General features: G+C 39.1%; 1 protein-coding gene across 5 annotated transcripts in view; it reads left to right on the top strand.

Annotated features, from left to right (window-relative positions):
• Window positions 1-890: 890 nt before the first annotated feature.
• LOC140732179 (DNA-binding protein SATB1-like) overlaps window positions 891-10,957 on the top strand; it is a 139,721-nt gene continuing 129,654 nt past the window's right edge. For 3 of the 5 annotated variants that reach the window (XM_073054435.1, XM_073054433.1, XM_073054430.1), the window contains exon 1: window positions 891-1,452. The gene's annotated coding sequence lies outside the window, so the exon portion shown is untranslated. Of the gene's footprint in view, window positions 1,453-1,697; window positions 1,910-10,957 lie in introns of those variants that run through there. The other 2 variants (XM_073054432.1, XM_073054434.1) reach the window with 2 other exon arrangements.

Below are 10,957 nucleotides of genomic sequence, written 5' to 3'. Positions count from 1 at the left end.
CCTATTAAGCCGAGCTAAATAAGAAATCTCTACTGATAATTTAATGAGGAAAAATGGAAGGGACACTTTATTAAAAAATGGGGTCGAGGTTTATGAATCGTTGGCGTGATCAATGGACAGACAGATGCTCAAACAAACCTGGTGGCAATCTGAATTTATTGTGATGCTTTGAAGCAGAGATGCAAACAAATAAAATGCTTTCACCAGCGTGATCTCAAGAGGAATTCAGCGCCTTAGAAATTGACGGAGACATGACGTTCATGTATCAAACGCGCTGATAAGACAACTTGATCGTATCAGACTGGTTCCTCAATGAGGTCAGTGTTCAAAACCAGGATTTCAAGAACTTTCTGAGCAGAATGTAAAGATTAAAACGAGCTTCTCTACTACCTGTACGCAGTTGGCCCTCTTTGATTTTTTTCCACTAATGATACTGTCAGGGATTATTATCATTGGGGGGGGGGGAACAGAAAGTAAAAATAAGCAAAGAGTGGAGAAAATATCGTTGAACACATTAACAGTTTTCATGTGTGGGATCTGCTGCATCGCACCTCGGTCTGAGTGTGCAGTTTACGCATTCCTTAACTAACAATTTCAAGTTCGGGTCTTGAACTGATACTCGTGTTATGAGGTTACAGGAACCCGGTGTTGCCCAGATGAGAAATGCACTCGCTTTGCAACAGATCACTTCAAAATTAAACCACGGTGTGAACAACGCGACCCTTTGTCTTTTATTTGTTTAAATGCATTTCCAGCCGGGCGCCAATTTGTTCCATCTGAGGGGCGAATTTCCCTTGCACATAACGCGATGCTCGTCTGCCCCACCTAAAATATTAGGCAATCTTCGCTAGTTTCGGTTTCTGCTTGGTGCGGATGTGTTTATAGTACTTGAATCATTGCGGGATTTAACAGTGCGGGGTCGGAGAATGGCGGTGACAGCCCCGGGGGTTAAGAATAACCCTCTCCTTTCTCTCCCACCTTGTAAAAGGTGGCCCTGCCTCGGGATAGCTGTACCGAAAGATCGGCAACGTCAGCCTTTTTCCTGTTGCGGTTCACCTCCATTCAACAAATAACGACAACTGGAAGTGTTTGCATATTTTGCCAGGCTGATTTCCTGTTAATAAACTGTACCAGACACGTCCCATACTTTACTCCGCACTGATATGATCGTTTTTTCAAAATCTCCTGTGAACTCTACCGCACAAGACGCTCATCCGGGAGAAGTTTTCGCAGATCAGTTCTTGAAGTACCAGGACTTCGGACACATTTTTTCCTACCGATCGACTCGAAAGCAGAACATTCGGCCCGGTTTGTTGCTGCACGTTTTGTTTTGTAGAGGGAGAAAGCAGGAACTTTAAATGCGGCGACAATCCTGTCCACCCGACAGAGCTTGTTATTTACCTTTGTTGGAGAGCGCCTTGTGATTTGTGGCTGTCTATACGTGGAGTTGTGGTGAGGGTGATTTTGTAGCGACAATTACCACGTTAATCTGTGAGAAATCGTTTTCAATGTAATAGATTGTACAGCTGGGAAAATGTGTGTGTACGATTGTGTACTCAGCTATTGCGAGTTCAAACGAGCTGTAAGCACTTTTACTTTTGAATAGGCTAACCTGAAGAAAACACTTGATGTGAGGGATGTTCTTTCGCGAACGTGATTACATAATTTAAAACCAGACCCTAAACCTTTAATTGTCTTACCTTTGTTAGATCATCTTTGTATATGTAGGCACTGAGTTTGAACAGAGACAAATTATAATTCCGCCTCTGAGTCTATAGCATTAGTCCGTGTGAAATACTCTGTAGTTGCTGCGATATCATGAGTGCGTACTGCAGGATCACCATGTGCGATATTGCAAGTGCATAAAAATATGCATCGCTCAGGAACGAAGCCGTGAAAAGTCTAACAGGTAACTAACTGCCTTGTGTTTGTTGAGTTCTCAAACTCGGATGTGCCATACTTCAGGTTATATTTACCGACAGGTAGACGCTACCTTTAAACATTGTCTGGCGGAGTGCTCATTTATGTCAGCACTCCGCTAAGATCTGAGCGCCAAAATTATCTTACGAAACGTTGTGTCATATACTGTTCGCGTGTTCTTTTAAAATAAAACCACCAAATATCGATCCAGCATTTTACCTAACCTAGCCCATCGAAAGTATAAATAATACCTAATCCCATTTCATCCAGTGTTGAATTCCAAACATAGAAACGGCCACACTGTCGCTCAAATTGAACAAAACATTTATCATTACATTCATGCAAAATAATACAAAACTGGCCTCGCTAATCTTTTTCATTGGTTTTCCAAGAGAAACGTCCAGTAAACAGCTGTTCTCCAAGATTAATTCAGCGACACTTTCTCCTCTTTCCCAATCAATTTCAGTTCCCCTTTAGACAACTGTTGTTCCCATGCAATCGACGTTAGAACCAGCCTGCAAGGTTTATTGGCTGTTAGTTCATCTGCTTTGATTTGCTTGATCCTTACCTTAGGTGTTCCTGTCCATAGGTTACTGCAATCTCTCCCTCGAGGCCCACCGCACTCTTGCACAGACCTGGTTGTCACAATCTCTGTTCCCAGACGCTGCAGCTTTGCTCTTGCCTTGTTTTGTTTTCCTACTCCCAAAACAAAACATAGTTCTTAAACCAAGCAATTGGAATCTCCTTGAAAACAGGAATATTTTTCCAGAGGTGCAGAGATGAATGGTTATGGGCCTAGTAATCTGTATTCCCTTTGCTGGTGTGTCATTTTCATAGTCAGGGATTCTCATTGTTCATGGCAAAAGATTGCCACAGCATTTGTTACTGTGTCCAGTCACACTGCCAATGGTGCAAAATCACCTACAGTTGAGAATTGTTTATGGTAAAATTTTGTCCATGGTGCATGGTCCACAGAAAGAAACTTTTCATACCAACCAACAGTGAGGTTTTGTTAAGAATATACTGTCCATGTCCAGAAAATGTCCAAGACAAGACATTGTGTTTGGTGGGGCACTCTCCATGGTGAGATTTTGTCCATCACCAGAGCGTCTCAGTGCAGAGGTGTTATGAAACTGTCCCTGGAGATATATGGTGTCTTTGGTGAGAGACATTGCTCATAATAAGGCACTGTCCATGGTAAAGGACCGGCTATGGTGAAAGATGGTTCAGGGTGATTCACTGCCCATGGAGCAGTATTACCTGTGATAGGAGTTCGTTCATGGTGAGATATTGTCCAAGTAATGCATTGTCAGTTGCAAGAAATGTCCATGGTAAGACATCATCCAGAGAAAAGATTGCTCATGGTGAGCTTGTACATCAAGTGAGATTGTTCATGGTAAGGTTTTGTGTGTAGCAAAACATTGCCCCTAGTGAGGCAATATCATGCATTCTCAATTGTGGGAGATTATCTCTGGTGAATGATTACTCTTGGCAAAAAGTGATCATGGTCAGCAATTATCCATGTTAAATGATTGAGCATGAAACACTGTCTATAAATGTAACAAACACTATAGTAAAATATTGTTCATAAGGAGAGATTGACTGTGATGAAGCATTGCCCATGTTTTGACATTGTCCTTGGTGAGTCATTGTTCAGGAAGACACATTGCTCAAAGTGATACATTGCACATATTTGGATGCTTTTGATGTTGGGGTATTGAATCCTACTTTGTCTTGTTTGGGTAAAAGACAGGATTAAGAAAGACACTGCCAACTTTCATTCTTATGTGGTAATGTGTTAATCAGGGTTGCTTAAAGGCCATGGGTTTAGGTGAAAATTTCCCAGATCTTGAAGCACAACATAATCAGTACTTCAGTACAAAAGCCAGTACTTTGGCTTTGCTGATAAAGCACGTAACTCTGTTAATTTCATCCTTTAGACATGAACAAAACAGCAAATTCATTATTGCAAATTTTGCATACAGTATACTGTAGATGTCACTCTCCTGTTTGGGCTGGCCTGCATAATTACTGGTAAACAAGCAAGAATATAAAAAGTTGGCTTTCTAACACTTTGAATCTGTTCTTCAATTTATGATAATGCCATGTGCCTCAGCACTATCTTCCTCCACTATTTTCATATCCCTTGATTCTGTTAATATCCAGATATCTATCTTATTTTTGTTTTGAATAAGCACAATGACTAAGCCTCTACCATTTCCAGTGTAGTGAATTCAAAAGATTTACCAGCATCTGAATGAAGAAAATTCTCATTCGTCATAAATGACCTACCCCTTTTTTCTGTGATCCCTGGTTCTTGGCTCCTCAGCTTTGGGAAACAAGCACCAGGCATCTGTCCTGTAAAGTCCTGTGTGAATGTTGTAAGTTTCAATGTGAACTCCTCTCATTCTTCTAAACTCCAGAATATACAGGCCTACTTTACTTAGTCCCTCCTCATTGTGCTCTTTTGGTGGCTAGTCCTATATATTTCTTTTAGGTAAGAATACCAGAGCACTATTACAGCAACACCAGTCAAAGGACAATTTGATGGAATGCAGATAATCATGTTTAAGAAACTTCAAGTAGCCCATGCTTCATCCGAATCTGTATGTTAATACACCTGTATATTTACAGGTACCAACCTACAGAGGAATCGAACCAGGAATTCAATGATAATTCAAGACTGTTTCAATCTCTATTTATTAAATTAAAATGTGGGCAAAACGACAGTAAAGTGATTCTGTTCTGGTGAGGGATGAACACAGATTTTGTTCCTCGCAGTGGCTGACTGTGGTGTTGAGTGTCCTAAAGCCTGATTTGTCACAAGATACTGACATGAGAAAAATAACTAAAATGAGCCCTTAAGATAGATTGGATGGGAAAGAAAGACCCTAAATGTGGGAAAACAAGGAAAATGAAAAGTGTGACAATTAACAGTAAACGTAACAGACTAAAGGAAATGGACAAAGTATGAAAGAATCTGTATTTCCACCAGAGAATGGGTAACATTTTGGGTAAACGGTTGCGTAGCAGCGCAACACTATTACAGCTCGGGGGCACTGGAGTTCAGATTTCAATTCCAACGTCATCTGTGAGGAGTCTGTACATCCTCCCCACGTAATGCGTGGGTCTTCTCCAGATGCTCCGGCTTCCTCCCACAGTACGAAGATGTACAGTACCTCTTAGTAGGTTAACTGGTCATTGTAAATTGTCCTAGGGTTAGTCAGGCGTTGCTGGGCAGCAAGCCACAAAGCAATGCAGGAGCCTATTCCACGCGGTATCTCAATAAGTAAATAAATAAAAGGATAGCTGACCCTCTCGCCCAAACTTTCGAAACAATCCTCAGAATGGGATTGGAACAGTTAGACTTTGTCTTTAAAATACAACTAATGGATGTGCTATTATCCAGGCACCATGTTCAGTTTTTACCAATGCACCAATAACTTAATTTTGAATCTGCTAAAACAAAAAGGACAGAATAACACTCAACAGGTCTTGTAGCATCCCCAAAGAAGAAATGACAGGTTAGATATATGTCATTATTTGAAGTGAAAACAAGAAGTGAAATCTTAAAAGGATCAAATAAAGTAAATGAGGAGTGGGGACAAGTAAGAATGAATTAATAAAAATAAATAAGACTTAGTTGTATTTGGATTCAGAATGCTGGAAAGCAAGTCTAACACGGTAAAATCAAAATTTAGTGTCTGAGATGGGGTAATCTTAGAAAAAGTCAAAAACAGGATCTGGAAGGGTCAGGGAGGAGTAGTTTGGCAGGAGTAATGTGCTACAGGAGAAAGGACAGAAAAATTCAATTGCTTTTCATCTGATAAAGGAGACGCAACTATGAGAAAGAAACGTGCTCTTGGATTAGGCACAGGCAATTGACAGGAAGGAATGGATGTGGTATTGGAAAAGGATATACAAATAAGTTTAATTGGAACCTGAAGGGTAACTTCTTCACCCAGATTGGTCAGTATATTCAAATGTACATATGCATTGACACGTACAGTGAAACACATCATTTGCATTAACAAGTAACACCCCTAAAAGGAAGTACTGGGAATGCCCACGAATGCCGCCACACCTTCCAGCAGCAACACAGCATCCCCACAATACTGAGCAGAACAACAGCAAAACAAAATAATGACAGCAAAGGTCCCTTTCTAGCCCTCCCACCCACCCATCTACCCATTCACATACCCAGGCAGGACTCCAACCCCAGTACAGGCCACCTCTGGGCCTCCAGTACTTGGACCAGGGCTCTACAATAGTACGTGGCATGGTTGTATAAGAAAATGGAAAACAAGTGTCATGAAATAGTGAGGTGACGCAAAACAGAAAGGGCATAGAGTGCATGACTTCTGTAGGAAGTGGAAGTGTTTTAAACCTCTATCAAAGAATTTTTTAAAAATGAAGGCATTTGTGAGGTTCCATTGTCAAATTGCAAGCAGGTTTAAACTCAACGGTACCTCAAAACTCACTATAATTTTTTGTAAGTAGAATTTATTCAGATAACAGGTAATGGGCTTAATTTTATGTTAACTACATCAGTTATGCCATCTATAACAAGGATTTAAATTTCTATTTACAATAAATTAAAGTAAAATTATTCCTAATTTTTTTTACAGCATCCATCACTCTCAGTTCATCCATGCTGATGTAGCACCCAGGTTATGACCAATTATTATCAGCTGTCTGATTTTCAAATATGGCCTTTAATTTAAAATAAAGAAGTATAGATAGGCTAAAAGTGAGCATTTAAGCATATTGACACCTAGAATCTAAAGAGGTTTGTGATTTGAGCCTTTGAATATTGACGCCAGATTCCCAATGGATAATCAGGACTTCAAAGCATAAAGATTTAGGACTGTTGCATACATAACATACACTTCACAACCTACAATATGGTTGGAATGCTAAGGAACTGGGTACGTGTTTGTAGTCTTTACTGCCATATCCGAGAGACCCAGAGATGTTATCACAACAAATAACCGATCTGCACACCCATGCTAAATCAGCTTCAATGTGGAAACAAACCAAGGTATTGTTGAAAATAGTAACCAGAAATTTAAGAGTGTATGGTGCAGTATTTTAATATGCTCTCTGTAAACTTGAAGAATTTGATTCAAAAGGCAAAGGGAAGATTTAGTAGAGATTACTTGAGTTGTATTGGTTTATGAGAGGAAAAGTAATATTCCCTTAACTATGAGGGAGTGCTTGAGTAATCAGAGGCTGAAAAGATCGCCAAAGGTCAGATGAGGGCTGCTATAAAGTCCACTTCCATGGTTTGAATGATTTAAACTCTACCACGATAAACAATTGAAATGCTGTGCTCTGTGAGGCCATGGACTGAGTGTTGGAAAGTGGCTCAAGTCTCACAGGCAGAATAAAGCCAAAGGGATATTCCATTTCATAACGTTCCCATATTCTGCAATTGAAAGGTCAATGTAAATATGTTATAAATATGAAAGAGCATTTTTAAAAATTCATTTCTCAGCCATTGGACATTACTTTTCAGATGAGCTGCCTTCATAATTTGCTGCAGTCCTTCTGGTGAATGTGCTCCCAAAATGTTGTTAGTTAGAAAGTTCCAGGATCTAGACACAGCAACGATAAAGGATCGAGAATATATTTTCCAGTCAGGATTGTGTGCGACTTGGAGGGGAACGAGCAGGTGGTGGCATTTCCAAGCACCTGTTGACCTTTTCTTTCTGATGGGGGAGTTCACGGATTTGGGAAGTGCTGTCAGTGAATAACTGCAATGTATTTGATATATGGTACAGATTGCAGTCGCTGTGCACCAGTAGTGGAGGGTGGTTGATGGGATGCCAATAAAGCAGCCTGCTTTGGATGGCATTGAGCGTTTTTAAGAGTTTTTGCTGCTACATACGCTTAGGCAAGTGGAGAGTCTTCTATAAATGTGATAGAATGACTTAGGGATATCATGATGCAAGTCATTTGCCACAGGTCACTCAGGTGCTGACCTGGTTTTTGTAGGCATGACATTTATGTGGCTGAGTTTCTGGTCAAAGTAAACCTCAGAACTTTGATGTTGTATAACTCAGCAATGGTGATGCTATTTAAAGACAAAGATGGGTGTAGTTGCTCTCAAGGATGGAAAACAGAAGAATCATACTTTGGTTCAATAGGAAATAAAAACAGAAAATAGTGTAATCAGCAGATACAGAAAGGGCAATAGAATGTTATTAATATGAAGAATCATCGCTGTTTCTCCTGCCATAAATGCTCTGTTGACTATCTCACACACTTGTTTTATTTCTGATTTTTACATTTGCAATGGAGAGATGCTTCTCTGCTTGATTTTGGTGGATAGTATAGACTATGTTTTAATTTTCCTTCTGGCCATCTATTACTGATCTTCATATTGACGCTAATTTGTGAGGATGTCCTGTTCTCCAGAATGCCTCAGCTAACACCACACAATTCTTTCCGCCATGTTGATATGAACAAAGTATGAAATTCACCTCATCTCCAGTCATTTACTAGCTTTGCGCTTGATTCATATATTTTACCACACAGCAGTCCATTCAGCTTAATGTGTCCATGCATGTTGAAACAATCTCACCAATCTAATTTCCCCTTCCAACAACTGATTTGAAGCCCCATATATCATTACTCTTTGAGTATTCATCAGGTATATATTTTTTGCCTCTACAATTCTTTAAGTTCCAGACCACAATTATCCTCCTATTAACAAGAAATTTCACCTCCCCTGTGATTTTCTATCAATTTCATTAAATTTATGCCTTTTTTAACCTCTCTGAGCTAAGGAAATAAGGTCCTCTCTTATCTCTGTCTGGGGGTGTCATAGTTTCATATAATTAGTTATATGTCCAATTTGCCTGTGCTGTTCAAAGAAAATAACTCCACCTAACCATTCTTTTGCAGTCCTCATAAATCTCTTCTGCACCCTCTCCATTGTAATTACCTCTTACATATAACATGATTACATATAACAATTCTAAGCCTTGAAATATTGCATTATTCTAGCACAATGTACTTGGTCTTTTATTCTTTGTTTTGGCTAATAAATCAAAAGTATCTTAAGTTCTTATGTATCCTTTGTGCCTTGTACAGTACTGTCCAAACGTCTTAGGAACACGCACACATATTTGTACCTAGGATACCTAAGACTTTTGCAGAGTACTGTATTTGTCAACATGGAGCAGAAAGCAAGTTAGTCAACAAAGGATGTTGCGAATGTTGAGTGTGGAGTACCGCAGGACTGTGTAGGACAGGTGGCAGAGGTGGTGTGCCAGGAATGTGGGGTAGTGGGGGTACAGACACACCCAGCCCTGTGACACTAGGCAAGTTTATTTGATTTCAAATAATCGGTTTATTGATCATTACAGAATGTCTGCTCTTTAACCTCTCCCTTCCCCCTTCCCACTCTCAGTCCACAATAGAGACCCGTATCAGAATCAGGTTTATTGTCACTCACATATCTCATTTGCTTTTTGCAGCAGCAGCAGCATTACAGTGCAATACATAAAGTTAATACAGTCCTGAGCAAAGTCTTATGCACCCTATTTATATGTGCCTAAGACTTCTGCACAGTACTGTATAGCCATCCTACGACACATAGGAATCTGTGAACATACACTCCAATGTTTTTGTTTCTCCATATTTATCAATTTCCATCCTTATTCCTCTGAAAAGCTGCACCTGCCCAAATGCAAGGCCTCATGATTTTCTGCTTTAAATTCCACCTCCCACTTTCTGCCCAAGTAAAAAGATGCTATGTATCTTTATGCAATCTAAAGCTTTCCTCCTCCCCAACAACCCCATAAACAATATTTTCGTTAAACCGTTTCACCTGCATTAAATTGCAATAATTGACCAGGATTACAAATTTGCATAATTTTTAATATTTCTAGAAATAAAAGTGACTCATTTGAAAGTGAAATCCATTAAATTCATATGACTTTAGTAATGATCACTAACATCTACTTACTAATACTTAAGACAGACTTTTCCTTGGATAGTCTGTTACAGTCCACATAGAAGAGAAGCGTGAGAGAGTAGGATCAAACGTTGACAAATTCAATGGAGTCTTTTAGCCAGCTATATAGAATTGTAAAACTGCGTATGGAAACAAAAACCTGGAAAAATTTCAACAAAATCTGCAATGCTGGCTGTTTCTGCATGGATGTATTGAGGTGGCCCAAATTGCCTTGTTTATTCATATTATCTAGGATTTGTGTAAAGAGCTGATGATTAATTTTAAGAACAAGGAAGACTGAATGTTCATTTCGTTTGGGGTTTGCTGTTTAATCACTACATATAATTTGTGACAAGTGCAGCAGGAATAGAAATCCTTGCTGGAGCAATCAAAAGATTTTTTAAAGAAGTGAAACACTTCACCTTGGTTTACTAATTTTGTTTTGTACAGACTGCACATTAAGACTGGCTTTGAAACATATTATTGTTAAGTTTTGTGCTAATTACATAGTATGTACTGTATATGAGAGCTATATGTTTTCTAGTTTATTTGAATAACTAAAGAATGAATTGACTTATCTACATCATTAAAAGAATTATTTTAGTTTAATATTGTCTTCAGTAAAATGAATGGAAGTAAGTTAGAGTCTGCAAAATATGTATAGTATCTTTGGCATATCAAGTGTGTGTGCTGAAAAAGATTAATTTTACTTGACATGAAAATGAGCTATAGATCAGGGGGAAAATACTCGGTCTCTTAAAATATCAGGATATGGTTATCAAAGGAGCTTCTTGTCAAATTTATGTATGTTATGTGCTTACAAGTGTTAATAGTTTTCCTTCTGAGACTATTCCATATAGGCAGTCCGAATGTCCAAAGAATAGTCTGGATTTGACAAAGTCCTTCTTGAATTTGACTGCTCAAACAGGATTGAAAGGCAAACAGCTCTAACTGACAGAGAGCTCAGTTTAAAGAGGTGAAAATAAGCCAGGGTACACACCATTGGTTACCTCAATTTATTGACACCTGTAAGACGTACTTCTTGTGCTTTTCTTCTGAGAGCAACAATGAACG

The sequence above is a fragment of the Hemitrygon akajei genome, chromosome 8, assembly GCF_048418815.1.
Source record: "Hemitrygon akajei chromosome 8, sHemAka1.3, whole genome shotgun sequence".
Taxonomy (NCBI): domain Eukaryota; kingdom Metazoa; phylum Chordata; class Chondrichthyes; order Myliobatiformes; family Dasyatidae; genus Hemitrygon; species Hemitrygon akajei.
Note: the sequence above shows the minus strand (reverse complement) of the source record. Positions and strands in the feature narration are given on the sequence as shown.